We start from the raw sequence: 7,675 nt of genomic DNA, 5'->3' as shown, positions 1-7,675 counted from the left end.
TATCTTACCCCAAGAAGAACTTGAGTGTCAGAGTGAGACATTGGCTAACACCACCCCACCACTCTACCATGAAGTCTGAAGAGCAGTGAGCATCACTCCACTTTTCAAATAATTTGACGTCATACCTAGAGGCAGCATGCAGCGGACTAAGCTGAGAACTCACTAATTCAGACCCCTGCTTACCAATGAAATGCATCTCTGCTCCCCACTCTGTAGTAATGGGTTTGTGGCTTCCATTTGAGGACAGAATGCTATTCTCAACTCTACCGCAGATAAGTCACACTGCAAGTGTACTCTGCTTTAGTTAAACCAGATACAGTGTATGTCCTACAGATACCATCAGGGTTTCCAACATTTGGTCAAAGTCTTGGAACCAATTCCAATGACAATATGTTCATTAGTCTTGGGATTTCCTAGAAACACAATCACTCCAGGCCATGGCTCACTCCCTCCACACAGGCCTGAGTTCGTCTCTTCACCATCCCCTATCCATTAGGAGACTTCTAGGACTATTTGAAAAGCCTGCACCTTGCTAATCCCTTCATGCCTTATACCTGGTCATCCAAAGTCACCACTCAAGGTCTAACCTCCCCAATGTTTAGCCCCTCCTGTCCACGTATTTTCTTTCCAATTGCTTAAGAGTATATGATACAGATGAATTTCAGTTTTAAAAAATGATCAAATCAACTTTTAAAAAATACATATAAGTTCCCATTGAATATCTGCATGTTTTTTAATGCTTTATTCCCCTTCTCCCTGAATCAACCTCCTACTACTCTCCTCCTTCCAAAATCTGCCCGTTCCAGGGTAACTATCTTCACCTTTTCTTTTAATATCACCTTCATTTTCTCATCTGAAACCTGGTTCCTCAAAAACCGTTGTCCCTTGTCATCTTCCCAAATAGTTATTCTTCCAAATCTCAAGACGGATGAGTAGGACCCAAAGGCCACTTTGTCCCAATGTGGTTCCAGACTGATTTTGCCACTGTTCCATAAAACCGCTGACAGACTACTGAATGTTTGTGTCTCCCTGAAAATTCATAGCTGAAATCCTAACCCCTAAGGTGATGGTATTAAGAAGCAGAGCCTTTGAGAGATAACTAGGGTAGAACCCTCATGAATGGGATCAGTATCCTGATAAGAAGAGACCTGAAAGAGTTTGCTCAGCCCTTCCACCATGTAAGCACACAGTGGGAAGACAGTCATCCACGCACAGGAAGTGACCTCTTACCAGACATCACATCTGCCATTGCCTCGATCTTGGACCTCCAGCCTCTAGAACTATAAATTTCTGGTGTTTGTAAGTCACCCAGTCCATGGGATTCTGTTATAGCAGTCCCAAAGGACTGAGATAGGCCATCTGGCTAACCCACTTTCCTCCTCTCTTTGTCACTGTTACCCAGGCCACGTATACCCTGGAATGATAATGAGAGGAATGGCCTCTGATTTATGGATGATATTGGTAACAGGTTCCTGATTGTCATTTTCACTCTCAAGGCACATCATCAGTCTGGACAAATTCAATAATCTTGAGAATGCTTCATCCAGTGCTCAAATTCTTAGTGCTTCCTCAGCTCTACCTCATATCCAAACTCTGGAATCAGGAGGATCACCCCAGTATCACTGTGGTTTACTCGGATTGGTCTTATCACACCAAAATTAATTAATTATTGAATATTGCCCTTTCCTGACAATGGTATAATTCAGAAATCTTAAATCCAGATTCTCTCCCTTCTGACTGCAACATCATTCCCTTCATTCATTTGCACCGTATCAATTCTTTAACCTTGCTCTGACCTCAGGCTTTTGGCCTTTCTACATTCTCTGGCTCCCTTAACCCTTGCCCTATCCCCATCCTCTCCCTGCTCAGCCTTCTACACATGGTTAATCACTTCAACCACACTATAGCATTGCCCTCCAATAGCTTGCCCCACCGATCTCTGTCACACTCAACTGGAAAAATCCCAACCCTCAGCTAGAGAAGATCATAAAGCCATGCACAGATTTGATGTCACTTTAAACTGATCAGCTTCCAGCTTATCGGGGCCCTCAGGGCTGTCTGGGAATCTTCTTATCCATCCTTGTTCAGCTCCCTTTTCCACTCTCCATAGCAATGATTAAAACCTTCTCCAGTCCCTCCCAGCCACCTCTCTACTAATGCCTAGCAGAAAATCTTGCCTCCCACTGAACAGACAAAACAGAAACCACCACCGAAGAAGTCCCTCGATTTCCTGCCACCATAGCCATCCACATCTATCCTTTCATATATTTCCTGACACGAAAGGTACAGAATCTCTCTTCCTGTCTCAGAATAATGAGTCCACCTGAGGTCTAGATCCCAACCCCGTTTCCCTCTTATGCAAGATCCCCCTTCAGGTACCATTGTCCCTTTATGCGTCCTTCCACTCAGTGCCGTCTTTTCTTTCAGCTGCCTCTCTCTCTCTCCTCCTCCTCACTCTCTCTCTCCTCCTCCTCCTCACTCTCTCTCTCCTCCTCCTCCTCACTCTCTCTCTCTCTCCTCCTCTCCTCTCTCTCTCCTCCTCCTCCTCACTCTCTCTCTCTCCTCCTCCTCCTCACTCACTCTCTCTCTCCTCCTCCTCACTCTCTCTCTCCTCTCCTCCTCACTCTCTCTCTCTCTCTCTCCTCCTCACTCTCTCTCTCCTCCTCCTCACTCTCTCTCTCCTCCTCCTCACTCTCTCTCTGTCTCTCATAATCACACCATTCCTTTCCATTTCCTTACCTATTCGCTCTTTAATTCTTTAGAATCTGGCATCATACCTCCCTTGAAATGACTCTAAACTAGGTCAAAATATCTCCTGTTGCTAAATCCAAAACCCTTATCTTACGTGATTCACCTGCTCCTTCTGGAACTGATAAACATTCTGTCCTCCATAAAAGGCCCTCCATGACAATACTTCTCAGCCTCTACTTCCTCTTCCCATTTCTGAGATGATGGAGTTGTTCAGACTTCTGTGCGGGCCCTTCTTCTCTTTTCATCCTACATACGCTCCTTTGGTACTATATCTACTCATATATTTCAGTTCCTGTTTATATGTTAATAACTCCAAAACAGTATTTCCCTTGAAAATGATCCACGTATCCAACACATATCCAACCGGATATTTCCTCTCTGACATACAATAGGCACTCAAAACATAACTTATCCAAAACCGAATTCTCCAAACTTCCTTCATTGTGAGAAACTTGCTCCTTACCTGTTTTCCCAAACTCACTGAATGACATCTCCATCCACCTGAATACTGTCTTGGACTCTTGTCCTTCCTGTCTTAGCAAATAGATTTCCCTCTAATTGTTTTTCTTATCTGTCCACTTATCCACATTCACATTACTACTGTCTTGACTTAAGCTTCATCCTCAAAAGCCTCCTAAATTCTCTCTTAGCTTTCAGGAATGCCCTGCCTTTGCTCCCAAATGTATTTCCTCCTTTGGGGACAGCAGACTCTTTGCAGGGAATCAATCTGGGTCTGTCACTCCACTGCTTAGAAACCATCCATGACAACTCTAAAACATCAGAAAAAGATGCACACTGCTCCCACTGACTGTAACATAAAATGGTACTTAATTGGGCCACTTCTTGCTTTTCAGACTATCTCTTGTCAATCAGTTCAAACCCACAGTACTTTTCTCGTTGTGAGTTCCAGCCATGTATGTAGTACACGCAGTTTCATGAGTTCACCTTGATCTTTGTTAATACCATTGTATTAACAATACAATGTTAATGTTAATTAGTACTATTCCCTCTTACACACACACAACACACACACACACACACACACACACACACACACACACACACATTTCCATACCAAGCTAACTGCTATTCATCCTCTGGAATTCAGTGAAATCATCCTTTCCTCCAAGAAAACTTATGTATGACTACCAAGACAGAGTTAGCTACTCTCTCTGTTCCTTCCAAAGCTTCTTATGCTTACTTCCTTATTGAGAATTTAAATTGCCTATGGACTTGTTTTTCCTCCCTCCTTAGCTATATGTTATTTGAGAACCAGGTCCATATCTTTTTTTCAAAATTGTATGCCTACTGTCTAGCTCAGTATATGCCATATAACAGGTACTCTTGTTGAATTCACTGGAATGAGACTGTGGCATAATTAAATTAATTAAAAAATGATCATTCTCTTTCCAGAAGATTTTGTTCTTGGACAATAGCAAGACACATATGAGACACACAAATTGCTTTTAACATCTATAATCATAAACACTCTGATAGGAGAAGTGGCAAAAAAAAAAAAAAAAAATGAAAGCAAATTCCAAAAGAACAAAGACAGTTAGCCTTTAAAGATGAAAAAGTTTAAGATCTGTAACTTAGCACCTATATATCTGGGAAAGATTTTTTTAATAATAAGTTCCAATGCTGATTAGTGTTTGAAGAAAACAAGACTCTCAAATACTACTGACAGGAATGCAAAATACATTACCTTTTGGGATGTATTTTTTCAATAACTGTACAGTGTCTTAAAAAAGTTTATACCTTTAAACTAGAAACTCCACAGATAGAAATGAAGTAAAAGAAAATGTATCATGAGAAAATATACATATGTAACACTTTACTATGGAGATAATAACCACAAAAACTTTTCTGTCACCAAATAAAAATAATCTCTATATGCAATAATAGACTGAGTAAGAGAACTGTAATGAAATAATATTTCGTCATTGAAAAGGATAAAAAGCATATTTACAGACATAGAAAAAGGTTCAAAATATATAAATGATAAAAAGCTTAGCAAAATGTAATCCATTTGTAATCTCATGTATCCAAAATGTAATCTCATTTTTGTATGAGTATATGTATGTGTATATATATATATATATGTATACATATATATGTATATATATACAGCTAGAAGGTTAAATAATAAAATGTTGACAGTAATTGTTTTTGTTTAGAGTTGCTTGCCATTTGGGCTTTGTCTCTTACAGTGTGGGGGTTTTATTTACTTATTTATTTATTTTGTTTCTACAATGTGTTATTTTCATAATAAAACAAAAATAAAATTTTAAAGAATCAAAATCAAAAAGCAGTCCTCCAATAAATCAGTCACTTACTGCTGTAAAACTAATTTATTTTGACCTTAAGGCATCCAAAATATTAACAACATGGTCTCACCATATATATTTATATAAATGTCCTCTTCAAAGTAGCAAATTCCCTTGCCATATTTAACTGACAGCTGTTTGTATATACATCCAATGATTTTGTATTTAAGAGATACATGTCTGTTCCAAGAAAACTGCTGAATCACACAACTCAAGGTCAAGGCAAGTCATATATCCTGCAACATCACTACCCAGCTCCTACTAAGTGCCAGGCTCTGTATTCATCATAGTCCAGGACTAATATTCCCCTTCACTCCTACAAAATAATAACTCAAAATTTGTTCGTTTTTTTTTTAAGTTTATTAAAGACTTTATGTATGTGAGAAAGAGAGAATGCAGGGGAGGGAGGCTGAGGGAGAAGATGAGCAGGGTCCCCGCTGAGCAGGGAGCCCAATTCAGGGCTCCGTCCCAGGACCCTGGGATCATGACCTTAGCCAACGGCAGATGCTTGGCCAACTGTGTCACCCAGATGCCCCATTTCCAGTGTTTTTAATGAGTAAAAAACACTTCCTACCAGCTTACAAATCTGTGGTTCCTTTCCATACAGTGATGAAGCCATCGGGATGACAAATTGTTTGAGCTGTTTTCCCAAGTGGAAAAATAAATTCATACCCAATCTTTGCCCCCTCCTCACTCTCTTGGCTGTGTGACCAAAGGCAACCATTTGCAACATAGCTTGCTGGGGGAGAGCTTCTACCTGTGCTCAGGAACCAGAGCAAAATCAACTGTCTCGCTTTTGATCAAACCCATACCTCAGTCCTCATTATTCTATTGAATAACAAAATATCTTACTATTCTAATGAACTAAGATCACTTGTCCTGTTAGTTTCTAGAACAGAAGTAGTAGATGGAGAAGTAAGGTTTTACAGGATGCACAGTCACTCAGTGAGAGACTGTCAGAGAAACAAATATGGAAGTCTTCAACCCCCAAAGCAGAACATATGCTTTGACAAGCGATGTTAGAGCTCCATGAAGAAAGATGTTGGGAGGCTGGGGATCTCATAAAATCTGGACTAGAAGTTCACCACTCCCTAAAAGACCACTCCTACTCCAACCACCCCCACTCCATCCACCTTTTAGGAACATTTCATCTCCAACAACAAGAAACAAGAAGCCTGGGGCTCAGTGCAAAGAAATGGAATTAGAGACAGTGCCTTGCTCCAAAGCTTTTGCCCGCTGCAGTAAAGCCCGCATCCCCAGCTCCCCCTCACCTCACCTCGCCAGCGAGAGCCCAGCATTGCCAGCACATGCCCTTGGCCTCAGGCTCAATGGCTATGGCATTAGTGTATAATCCTCAGTTCAGCTTCTCTTGAACCCTCTGACCCTTCTCAGCAAGCCTCCCTGGGCTCCAAAGGAAGCCAGTCCGCACCATCTCCACTGTCTAGTCCCTTCCCTAACATTCTGCCCCTTTCTTTGGTCTCCTGCAGATGAGCTCATTACATAACTTAACTGGGTCCTGAATCTTATCTGGATCATGGCAGACTCAGATAGTAGAAATGATCTCCCCATAAAATAAATTCATGGGGCCACTTAACAGAGTAGCTGCAGGGGCCTGGCTGAGAGCTGGCATCTCCTGCTGCCAAAAGCTAGTTTCCCTTTATCTTTCCTTTTGTTCCACTTTCTTTTCATTTAAGGTTAATGTGGCTGGGCTTTTCAGAACAGGTGACTCTAGCTATGTTAATAAAGCAAGGTGTGATAGCATCTTCCATGACTTCAGATGTCAAACACTGAGGAGAAGAGGGAAAAGTACTCTTAAATGACCACATCCTCTTAATAATATTCCAAGGGAGAAACCGCTTATCTTGATTTTAATTTTTCAGTCTCCTTTCATCTTGTCCTCCAAAAATATGGCTGAGAGCAAGATCACCCATGAAGCACTTATCGGAAAGACATTAACTAACATCGGGGGGAGCCAGCTGGGGTATGGGGCAGATTGAGGGCAAGGACTAGAGGGGGGAAAGTGACAATGGCACTTGATGAGAATACATTGTCTATTTTGTAAGGCCGGGCATCATTTATAAGCACAGACTTGAAGACACTCAAATATTAAAGTTATTTGAGCAAAGCGTGGCCTGAAATTCACCTCTGAAGAAAGAGCTAATCAAGCAAAATTCTTATGACAGAAAAACTTAGGGAGAGAGTGTTTAACTTATTTAGAAATTTAAATTGTTTTCAGTCCCCAAAGAAGCTTTGATTTAAAAACAGTTGTACCTGTGTTTAAACTGTGGCTTTAAGCCTCTGTTGGCCAACACGACAACATCTCCCTTTATGTGAAAGCCAGACTTCCAGAAACTTCAACATTGGTCAGTGTTGCTCAGAATGAATGATCCGTTAACCACCTATATAGAAAAGGAACACCTGGAGTCCTAGGCAGGTCTAGGCCCCATTCTCTCTTAGTCCCCATCATCCCTACCCCTTTCCTGACCAGAATCTCTTCTAAGATTTAGTCTGGAGTCAAGAAGCCCTTCCAGGAAGGCATTTCTGGCAGCATGGATGGATAAATGTCATCAGACTGAATTTGGCCTATAAAAGGCCTC

The sequence above is a fragment of the Mustela putorius genome, unplaced genomic scaffold (genome assembly GCF_011764305.1).
Source record: "Mustela putorius furo isolate JIRA1106 unplaced genomic scaffold, ASM1176430v1.1 tig00003937_pilon_pilon_pilon, whole genome shotgun sequence".
Lineage (NCBI taxonomy): Eukaryota > Metazoa > Chordata > Mammalia > Carnivora > Mustelidae > Mustela > Mustela putorius.
Note: the sequence above shows the minus strand (reverse complement) of the source record.